General features: G+C 37.4%; 1 protein-coding gene across 3 annotated transcripts in view; it reads left to right on the top strand.

Annotated features, from left to right (window-relative positions):
• The window catches only part of ACSL6 (acyl-CoA synthetase long chain family member 6), a 72,112-nt gene that overhangs the window by 25,472 nt on the left and 34,303 nt on the right, over window positions 1-12,337 (top strand). The gene's annotated exons all lie outside the window — the stretch shown is intronic.

Genomic DNA, 12,337 nt, shown 5'->3' on the forward strand with positions numbered 1-12,337 from the left:
GTACCTGTTGAAATTGCATCTAACAGGTCAATGGGCCATGATTTGGGTGCAGTTTAATCCTCTTAGAGAGAGGAATGGTTTCTCAGAAAGTTGTACCAGGCCTGCCCCACTGGAGAAGTTCACCCTTGATAAAAGTTCCAGGGTTTGCATTAGACTGTAATGTTTGCATATACCAAAAGCCCTCAACAAGCAACTGAAAAGGAAACACAATTTTTATTTAGGATGGAAAAAAAAAACATATTTTCTGCTTACCTGCCATTTATTTGACATATTCTGTTATTGTATATTTCAGGAAAGCGCTTTCTGGACAGCATGTGCCAGTCTATTTATGCCACATGTCATATTATAAATATGCTACATTATAGGATTGACTTTTATGCACACTTATCATTCAATATTCAGAGATACCTGAAATTTAATTGATAGAGGGAACTTCCATGTGAGGAAACGCTCTCTATGAATGCAGGTTTTCACTTTCTCGACAACTTGTATTCTTAAAGAGTTGCCTTGAGCAGAGAGGTTAAGAGATTTGCTCAGTGTCATACAGACAGTATATGTGTATGGAATGGGGTGACAGAGAGAAGGGAGCAGGGCATAGATTTGAACCCAGGTCTTCCTGGCTTCAAAACAGTGTATTTATGGAACAAAACATAATGTCATTATAATTACAGAGCAAGTATTCCACAACTATTAATGAAGACCCCTTGTGGGTCTAGCACTGAGCATTTGTGGGAAGACAGAAACATTGGATAGGTCCATGCTTAGGGAATTTACAAATAAGCTGGGAAGACAAGAAACAAATACACAGTGAAAGCTAAATAACAATTTGTTCTATGGACTATAGGTACCTACCATACTATGCTAGGCCATGAAGGAAATTCCTGTCCTGAGAGAGTTTGCACTCTTGTAGGGAGATAAGACACAAACTCAGGTAACCATGAAATATAACTTTACACAACAAGTACTCTAGAGATACAAAGCAAAGGTACAAGGAGGTAGCCTTTAAGTTGGGCTTTAAGGGATGGTTAGTGCTTCAGGAAATGAAAAGAGAAAAGGGCAGAAAGTTTCTGTTAGTCATAGAGACAGTGAATGCTGAGGGAGAATAGAGAAGGGGAGATCACTGTAAGATGGAGCAGTCACAGGAGGCTGCATGGAAGAGCTGGGACTTGAACTTGGCCTTGAAAGATGAATTGTTGTTGCTGCTGCTGTCGTCGAGTCATTTTAACTGTGTCCAATTCTTCGTGACCTAATTTTGGAGTTTTGTTGACAAAGATGCTGGAGTGGTTTGCCATTTCCTTCTCCAGCTCATTTTACAGATGAGGAAACTGAGGTAAACATGGTCAAGTGACTTGCCCGGGGTCACAGAGCTAGTAAGTGTCTGAGGTCAGATTTGAACTTAAAATAGATGAGTCTTCCTGACTTTAGGCCCAGCGCTCTATCCACTCTACCACCTAGCTGTCCTGAAGGATGAGTTGGATTCAGTTATATAGAGAGAAGGACCAGGAAATAATTATTTTTAGGCAACTTATTGCTTAGGTACATTCATAAATATGAGTCAAGTTGAGCTGAACCTGAACCGCAGCCATATCGGTTGAGCATTTTAGATAATCCTTATTATCTAATGAGTGTTTTTATGTTTTGAGCGGTATACGGTTGTTTTACTTGGACTTAGTTCCTGGAATCCAAGTTGGACAAATGGTTCATACATTTGTGAGCACACTGTTTGAGGGAGGGGGACCAAACTAATACATGACATAATAGGAGGAGAAAGTAAGACTATGTATAATCAAATATGATGCAGAAGATGAGGGTCACAGGAGGTCAGACAAGAGACAGATGAGTGAGAACAGGAAGTGAACTTTATGAGGAAGTTGGGACATAAAGACAGCGATAATACCATACTTTTGTACAATGATTTGCAGCTTTTTCTAAAGTGTATCTACACACCTATTTCATGATACCAGGAACATCACTTTCCCCATCCTCCAGCTATCCCCAAATGATAAGAAGTAGCTGACAGTCAAGTTTTTCCTCATTAATTCCACTGATACCACAAAGAACTTGACTTTCAGGCATAAAGACTTCTCTACTTTTTTTGCAAGCCTTAGCTTTTTGCAGATTCTTGGATAATGCCATATACATGACTAGCCTTCCCTGTTCTCACCCCTTAGGTAATGATACATCAATATTTCAAGAATCTGTGCTTACATTATTTCTTATCGTGTGCCAAGAATGATGTTTCTGTCTCTTCCAATGAGCTAACTAATTTACACACTGTCTGCTGAATGCTAAACAGACCTGAGGACCAGAGTGACCCTTATTTTCCAGGATCTTACATTCTAAGACATAAACCTAAATTTTAAGTAGGTTTAGGAAGCTTTATAGATAATTTGATATCTTAAAAACAAGTCATAAGATATTTTCGTGGTGTTATACCAAGCTGAAAAGACTTCAAGTACAGATCTGGGGACAAATTATATGTCTTACTGTCTGAGGACCAGCCAAGATAAATATAGGAGAGGAACACCACCAGAAGCTTGGCTCCAAATGATGAATTCTTTTGGTCATAGCTATTCATAGATGTAGAAGGAGGTTTGGCATGCATCCTTTAAGGGAGTACCCATACTGATGAAATTAGATATCCTTGAAACACTAAAGGAAGCAGTAATAAGAGTAACAGACCATGAGTCAAGAGACTGGATTCTGGTCCCAGCTCTACTACTGACTAGTTATGGCATAGCCTTAAATGTGAAATGGATATTAAGGTATCACACACATTTTACTGAAACCCAGAGAGACCCAGAGTGACTTCTTCAAAGTCACAGGGAGTAAGTGGCAGAGCCAGAATTCAAATCCACATCCTCTAACTCCAGGGCCAGCATTCTTTCTACTTCCCCATGTATCTTGGGCAAGTTGCAGAACCACAGAATCTTATAATTGGAAGGACCATCAGAAACTTCTAGTCTAACTCATAGATGAGGAAGAACTTGATAAGTGGTCCTCCAGCCTTAGCTTGAAGCCTTACTTGTATCAGAGGAACTTGCTGCAAAGATATTTTTCCCATTTACCTGTTCCCCTTTTAATTTTAGCTAAATTGGTTTTGCTTTTGTACAAACTCTCTAGTAAGGGAGAATCCACCGCTTCCCAATGCACCCCACCTCACGTTTGGACAATGCTGAATGTTAGGAAGTTTTTCCATACATCAAACCTAAATTTGATTTTTCACAACTTTTCCCCCTCCCAAATGGTAGTAATAAATAATACTTGTCCTACCCTCGCTCATGGGGTAGTTATAAAAATCAAATGAGATTGTGGACGTGAAAGAACTTTGGAAACTGTATTTTCAAAAATATCTTGATGATATGAATAAACCTTGAGAGTCTCTTATAAAAGGTCCTTCTCCAGTATAGACGTTTTCCTTTTTGGATCTATATTTATGGGAAAAAAACATTTTAATATGTCTCCAGTATTGATTGAAATTTACAAACAGATGTCAGTGCAACCACTAATCTCTCACTAGAAGAAAGAAATTGGTCTTTCTCAATGGTTGGTCATTTAGTAAAAATTACTTATTTCTGGATTCGTAGTTTCTTTTATAAATCAATAATTACCTGCTGTCTGTATTTCTCACCTTCCTCTTGCCCAAATTGAAAAAGAAAACAAAAACCAAAACCATAATACAAACATGTGTAGTCAAGCAAAACAAATTCCTGCGTAGCCATATCCAAAAAGATATATATCTTAATCCATCCTCTGAATCCATCATCTCTTTGTCAGGAGCATGCTTTATCATGAATCCTCTACAACAGGGCTGTCCAAAGTGCAGCCCACAGGCCTCATGAAGCCCGAAGCGCGATTTTATGCGTCCCACCTGTGTTTACTACTTGGCGTGGAAATCGACATAAATGCTTCTTTAACTAAAGCATTTGTGTCGATTTCTGTGCTTGTGGTGGACACAGGTGGGCCGCATGGGGGTGCACGGCCCGTGTCTTGGACAGCCCTGCTCTAGAATCATCATTGGTCATTGCTTTGATCAAAGTCCCTAGATCTTTCAAAGTTATTTGTCTTTACAACAGTGGTGTTGTATAAATTGTTCTCCTGGTTGTCATTTCACTCTGCACCAGTTCCTAAAAATCTTTCCAAGTTTCTATGAAATAATTTCATAGAGTATTCCATATAGTATTCCATAAAGCACAATGGTATTCCATCACATTCATATACCTTAACTTGCTCATTCATTCCCTAATTGATAGGCAAGTCCTCAGTTTCCAATTCTTTGCCACCACAAGAAGAGCTGCTATAAATACTTTTGTATCCAAGGGCCCTTTTCCTCTTTGAAGTATAGCCCTAGTACTATTATCACTGCATCAAAAGATATGAATATCTTCTTAAAGGTGCTTATTTATGTCCTTTGACCATGCTTAATTAGGGAGTAGCTCTTATTCTTATACATAAATAAATACACACGTGTGTGTACATATACAGAGAGAGTGTGTGTGTGTCCTTTATCAGAGAAACTTGCTGCAAAGGGGTTTTCCTACATTTGCCTGTTTCTCTTCTAATTTTAGATGAATTGGTTTTGCTTCTGCACAAACTTTTAAATTTTAGGTAATGAAAATTGTCCATTTTACTCTCTGTGATTTTCTTTAGCTCTTATTTTGTCACGAATTCTTCTCCTATTCAAAAAATCTGACAATTTCCTCTCTCCTCCTCCAATTTATTTATGATGTCACCCTTTATGCCTAAGTCATGTACTCATTTGGAGCTATGAAATGTTGATCTGTATTTAGCTCTTGCCAGATTCTGCTCCCATTTTCCTGACAGTTTTTGTCAAATAATGAGTTCTCACCCTGATAGCTGTGATCTTTAGAATGACCAAACGCTAGGCTACTAAGTTCCTTTGCTTTTGTATATGGTGTATCTAATCTGTCCTGCTGTTCAACCTCTCTTTTTCTTAGCCAGTACCAGATTGTTTTTGCTTTGTAGCTTAGTTTGAGATCTGGTACAGCTATGCCCTTCCTTCCCATTTTTTTTCCATTATTTCTCTTGAGATTCTTAAACTTTTATTCCTCTAGATGAATTTTCTTATTTTTTCTACCCCTTTAAAATAATCCCTTGGTAATTTTATTGTTATGGCATGGAATGAATTAATTAATTTAGGCAATATTGTCATTTTATTGTATTGCCCTGTCTACCCATGAGGAATATATATATATATATATATATTTAATTTTTTAATATTCTATTTTTCCCAATTACATGTAAAAATAATTTTAGCATTAATTTAAAAAATTTTTGATTTCCAAATTTTCCCCTCCCTCCCCTGCCCCCTCATTGAGAAAGCAAGCAATTTGATAGAAATTATACATGTGGAGTTGTGCGAAACATTTCCATATTAGTCATGTTGTAAAAGAAAACACAAACAAAAAAACTCAAGAAAAACAAAGTTAAAAAAAGGTTTGGTTCAATCTGCATTCAGATTCCACCAGTTCTTTCTCTGTAGATTGCATTTTTCATCATAAATCCTTTGGAATTTTCTTGAGTCATTGTACTGCTAAGAATAGTTAAGTCATTCACAGCTGACTATTACATGATGTTGCTGTTGCTACAGGTTCTTTTCACTTCAGTTTGCATCAGTTCATATAAGTCTTCTCAAGTCTTTCTGAAAGTATCCTGCTTGCTATTTCTTACAATCATATATCACAATTTGTTCAGTCATTCCCCAATTAATGGGCATCCCTTCAATTTCCAGTTCTTTGCTACCACAAAAAAAAGAGCTGCTATAAATGTTTTTGTACATATAGGGCTTTTATCCTTTGTTTTTTCTTTTGATCTCTTTGAGACACAGACCTAGTAGTGGTATTGCTGGGTTAAAGGGTACAAAGTTTTATAGCCCTTTTGGGCATAGTTCCAAATTGCCCTACAGAATGATAGATTCAGTTTACAACCCCACCAACTTTGGTGTCTCAATTTTCCCCCATCCCCTCCAACATTTGTCATTTTCCTTTTCTGTCATATTAGCTAATCTGATAGGTGTGAGGTGGTACCTTGAGTTGTTTTAATTTGCATTTCTTTAATCAATTTAGAATACTATTTTCATATGACCATAGATAGCTTTGATTTCTTTGTCTTAAAACTACAGGTTCATATCCTTTGACGATTTATCAATTGAGAAGTGATTTGTATTCTTATAAATTTGACTCAGTTCTCTATATATTTGAGAAATGAAAACTTCATCAGATAAACTTGCTGTAAAATTTTTCCACAACTATGATTACTATATATTTCCCTCTATCTTATTCCCCCTTTTTACTTCTCTCTCTCTCTCTCTCTCTCTCTCTCTCTCTCTCTCTCTCTCTCTCTCTTTCTCTCTCTTTCCCTCTCCCTCTCCTTTCACCCTGTCCCTCCTCAAAAGTGTTTTGCTTCTGAACACTGTCTCTCCCAATCTGCCCTCCCTTCTATCAGCCACCCCCTCCTACTTTGCTGTAGGGTAAGATAAATTTCTATACCCAATTGAGCATGTATATTATTCCCTCTTTGAGCCAATTCCAATAAGAGTAAGGTTCAAGCATTGTCTGCTACTCCCCATCTTCCCCTTCACTGTAAAAGCTCTTTCATGCCTCTTTTATATGAGATTCTGCCTCTCCCCTCCCCCTTCTCGCAGTGGATACCTCTTTCTCACCCTTTAATTTTTTTTAGATATCCCCCCATCATAGTCACCTCACACATGTACCCTCTATGTATACTCTTCTAACTGCACTAATAATGATTTGGCTATAATATTCTTAAGTTTTCATTCATTTTGGGATCTCTTCCAGGTAGTGATTGGTGAAATCACCAATTAATATTTTTACAATTGTTTAGTCCTATTTTTATTCATGTAAAGAGCGTTTTGTAGTTATGATAACATAGTTCCTAAGTGGATATTAAGTATTTTAAACTTTCTGTAGTTATTTTAAATAGAATTTCTCTTACTGTCACTTCCTGCTGGATTTTATTTCTAATATACAGAAATTCTAATGATTTATATGAGTTTATTTTATACTCTGCAACTTTGCCAAAGTTGTTAATTGTTTCAATTATTTGTTTAGTTTACTCTCTAGGCTTCTCTAAGCAAACCATCATACAATCTGTAAAAAGCAAAAATTTTGTTTCTATTTTGCTTATTCCCTCAATTTCTTCTTCTTCTTCTTCTTCTTCTTCTTCTTCTTCTTCTTCTTCTTCTTCTTCTTCTTCTTCTTCTTCTTCTTCTTCTTCTTCTTCTTCTTCTTCTTCTTCTTCTTCTTCATAGCTAGTATTTCTAGCACAATACTTAATAGTGAAAGTGATAATGGATATCCTTACTTTACCCCTCATCCTAATGGAAAGGTCTCTAGCTTATCCCCATTATAAATAACATCACCTCTTAGTTTTAGATTAATAATTTCAAGATACAATAAGGCAACTTAGTCAGAAACCACCAGGGTACTCACAACAATGTTGGGACAAAGGACTGTAATATTTTCTGAACCTGTGGAATTAGGGAACCAGAGACTGAGCAAACAGAGCTAACCACGAGCTCCATGTGCATAACATTTGTTAAACAATAGACTTAAAATGCAAAAGGGTAATAAATGTGGTTTCTTACATTAAAGTCTTCTGAATACCTGGCTCAAGGATATTCCAAATCGTCTGTGACATTCAAAAGCAGGGACAGTTAGATCCACACCTAGATATCAAAGAGGCTGTGGCAGAACTGTTGTGAAGCCATCCCACTTCTTTCCTGCTCCATTCATTCAGCAAAAGCCTTCTATGCAAGAAGCAATACAGAGAAGTGGGTAGAAAACTAATATTAGAGTCAGGTATATCTGGGTTCAAATCTCAATGTTTGATGATGATCTGCATTGGTAGATGGAGTCTCACCTCATGTTCTCTACGTTGATGAACTTATTGCTCCAGCCAAAAAAGAAAAAGTGAGAGGAACTGTATAGATGATAATAATGCCAAAAAATCCCTGCCCTCAAAGAGCTTAGGTTTAACTGAGAGATACAATATGTATATAAATAGGAAACCATAAAGTGATTTCTGAAGGGAGAGAGCACTAAAAAGCAAGGAAATCAGAAAAAAGAACTTCACAGAAGAGATGACACCTACAAAAGCATATATTAAATATTTACCATGTGCCAGGCATTGTGCTAAGCATTAAAGATACTAATATAGGCAAATAAGACAGTTCATTCCCTCACAACACATATAAGAAAGCAGAAGCTGGGAACAGGTAAGAGGGGGTGAGTAAGTTCAGGCAGTGGGATCATAACAGATTATCTTAGAGATGTCTAGGAAGTGGTGTAAGGGGTCCAGGATAAGGTAAATTAAGGAGATAGCTCATCAGTCAGACACTAGAGCCCTAGGGGGATGAGAATAAGAAAGAGACAAGAGTTCAGATGACACGGCTTGGAAATGGCCAGGAAATGGCCTGGTTCAGAAAAGACAGAGTCAAAGTTCACCAATAAGTGCCACAGAAAATTTAGAGATTCTAAGAAACGAAATTGAGAAAGCATTGTATTGTTTTTCCAGCGCAGAGAGCATTTTAAAAACCTTCTGATAAGGAACAGCTAGGTGGCCCAGTGGATAGAGCACCAGCCCTAGAGTGAGGAGGACCTGAGTTCAAATCTAGCCTCAGATACTCGACACTTACTAGTTGTGTGACTCTAGACAAGTCACTTAACCCCAATTGCCTTACCCAAACAAAAAAACACCCTCCTAATAAAGCAAAAAAAGATCCCCCAAAACTTTCTCCCCTGTTTAGTGAGTTTGCACCCTCAAAGACAGATTTTTAGTCATGAGAAGCAACATAGATTAGGGAACAAGAGGACCAGTTTTCCTGAATCATTAGGGATCATATTCTATGAGTGGAATATGAACAGTGGATAGAGTGTAGGGCTTGGAGACAGAAAGACTCAAATTCTCCCTCAGACACCTGTGGCTAGGCAAGTCCACTTAACCTTTGCCTCAGTTCCCTCGTCTGTAAAATGAAAATAAAAGGAGCACCTACCTCACAGGGTTGTTGTGAGGATCACATAAGTTAACATGCATAAAGCACTTTGCAAACCTTAAAATACGATATAAATGCTAGTTATGGTTATTTTGTCACTAGACCGTCAAAGACAAAACACACACACATTTACTCAGAGATAAAAAACAGAACTTGATTTTTAATTCTATTTCAACCTCTAATCTCTGTTTAGCGCTGCCCCCCCCACCCCCCCACTTTCAGTGCATCTAAGTGCATCACCTCTCTAAGTGCATCACCTAACCAGGAGTGCGCACAGCCATGGACCTTTCCTCCTGGTAGATTATCTCCCAAGGTTTTCTTTGAATGGGAGATGAGAAAACTCAGAGATGTTATCTGCTGGATACTGGAAGGATTCCTTTCATCCAAGTTGCTGAATCTCCCCCTTGAAGTCTAGTGCACATGAGGTAAGTGAGTTTTCTTGTTAAGCCAACGGGGCATATTCTGGTGAGATCATCAAGAATGCTGATTGCTGATCAGGGAACAATAGTTAAGTGTATTTTGAAGGCAAAATTGAAGCCAGTTAATAGCGTACCACTCTAAAACCTCAAATTAATAAGTTCATGGACCTTTTAAGGAATTGCCTACTGTAGATTTCCTTTGTTAATATCTGTATTTTAATTGTAAGGCTTTATGTACACACAGTTGGGTTTGGAGATAGATAGGAACAGAATTTAGTACAATAAGTAGTTTATCTTCAAAATAACCACCAGGATCAAAGGATTATCAGTTTAGAGCTGGAAGGGATCCTAGAGACATTTGGTCCAACTCTCTTATTTTACATATAAGAAAGTTGAGGCCCAGAAAAGTAGCTAATTAATATATAATTAACTGTTTTCTGCTAAAACTAGTTTAGGGCTATAGACACAGACAACTTTCTTATATATCTAGGAGAAGAGTGAAGAAATTATGTAACTTGTGACTTTAAAGAAAATGAGCCATTTTATTTTACATATTATCCTTTGGACATTCATTTTTAGGCTCTTATTGTCTGTCATTGATTGCCTGTTATAGTTTCTTCAATTTTGTCCTTGTTCTGCAGCCTATTCAGAAAACACTTATTGAACTGAATGTGAAGGACAAATGCAAATTTAAAAGGCTCGGTAAAATGCATTATACAGATTTAGCACAGGAAGGAATCTTAGAGCCCATCCAGTTGAACACCCTTGTTTTACAGGTGAAGAAACTGAAGTCAAGGAGAGTAAATGACTCACCTAAAGATAATAATGGAAGAGCTGGGATTTGAATCTAGGTCCACCGATTCCAGTTTCCATACTCTTCCCTATGTACAACGCAGCCTTATACACTAAAGCCAACCAGCCTTATTGTGGCATCTCATATGGTCAAGAGTGGTCTATTTGGGGGAAGCTAGATGGCACAGTGAATGGAGCACCAGCCCTGGAGTCAGGAGGACCTGAGTTCAAATCTGACCTCAGACACTTGACACCAACTAGCTGTGTGACCTTGGGCAAGTCACTTAACCCCAATTGCCTATTTGAGTGAAAATGCAGAGAAAGTAGTCTTAATATCATCATTAGTGTTTAATATGGGGCAGCTAGGTGGTGTAGAGAATAGAGCACCAGACCTGGAGTCAGGAAGAACTAAGTTCAAATGAGGCCTCAGACACTGCCTATCTTTGTGATACTAGGTAAGTCACTTCACTTCTGTTTGCCTTGGTTTCCTCATCTGTAAAATGGGGATGAATCATAGAACCTAACCCGCTAGATTTGTTGTGAGGATCAAATAAAATAATAATGGTAAAGTACTTAGCACGATGCCTGGCACATAGTGCTATACAAATGCTAGCTATTATTGTTACTAATAATAGAGAGAACTAAATGCATGTTTATCGATGGTCAAGTCAGTAGAGCCTCAGATACACAGATTTTTGCTTAAATCACCCAGATAATTATAGCAGTGTGGATCTGCACATTCATATCCACCATATAGGGTTACATATATATCTGGTTAGGGTTATATGTGTATATATATATATATATATATATATCCAGACCCAAAACCCCACTAGTCTGTCATAAACAGGATGTTTTCCACAGAATAGGATTGAAGGGGCAGAGAACTCACCCCATAGAGGCTTCAGCTATAAAAATTGGGTTTCTGTCATAAAATTAAGCCTGTCCAAAGTAGAGATTCCACTTTTGATATAAAACTGATCAATTCAGAGCTGAAGGAAATGACGCATAAGTGTTATCAAAATTACAGTTTCTGGCGGTGTGTGTATTTTAAATTAAAAACATAATTTTAAGTTGAGTTGTTAATGAAAACCACAGAGTCAATGTATGGACTTTTAGTGGGAAAACTCAGGAGACTTTCAAAAAATTTTGGAGAATTTCCATTTCACCTCCTTGTAAATAGCATACATACCTTTTAAGATACAAATTTGCTGATTTTTGTGGTTAACAGGGGGAAGCTAATGACTGATGAAGACAAAAGGAAATTCATACCAGAAATTAACAGATACTTCCTACATTGCAAGGCTTCATGGAAACACAGTTCTTCTGTGTGGTCTTGATCTGTGTGATCTTGTTCTGGCCAAGTCCTGAAGACTGGGTCATGTTCCAGAAAAGAAAGTGCCACATATGTGTCAGCTGCTCTACAGAATGTTGTACTCCTGCAGAGTGGTGGAAGGAGTTACTATGAATGCTAGATAAGATGCAGGAGTCATTTACAGGTGCTGAAAAAGTGACAGGGTGTTCACTAAAGAAGAAAGGTTATGACTAATGAAGACAGCTTGGTAAATTCCTGTTTATGAATCACAAGTGGAGAACAAGCAGTTTGATACTCTGAGATTATTATTAATCTGATTTTGAAAAATAGAATTTTATTGATATATAGGTTTTTCTATAACCTAAAAACCTTAAAAAAACACCCTGCATCTCTCCCCATCACTCCCCCTCACCCCAAAAGCTATCCCTTAAAACAAAGAATTTTTTACCTGATTTCTTCACATGGCTTACTGGTATTGAACTAGAAAATATCAGAAGATATAGAAGATGGCAAAGAAGAGATAAAGCATCTTTTCATACAGATTTTAAAGTACTATAGCTATTGGTATTTCCCCCCTAATGATTAATTGGTGGAGAGTCTGCATATCTCCTTAAAGAAATATAGTAAAGCAACGCTATAGAAGAAAACACCCTGAATTAATCTTAATTGGACAAATGCAACAATCAGTATTTTGTTGTGGAATTGGCAGGATGACTCAGAGCTTCAAGACATGGTTGTGAAATTTCTGTTGAGGATGATATACAATCCCTCCTTGAG

The sequence above is a fragment of the Trichosurus vulpecula genome, chromosome 3 (genome assembly GCF_011100635.1).
Source record: "Trichosurus vulpecula isolate mTriVul1 chromosome 3, mTriVul1.pri, whole genome shotgun sequence".
NCBI lineage: Eukaryota > Metazoa > Chordata > Mammalia > Diprotodontia > Phalangeridae > Trichosurus > Trichosurus vulpecula.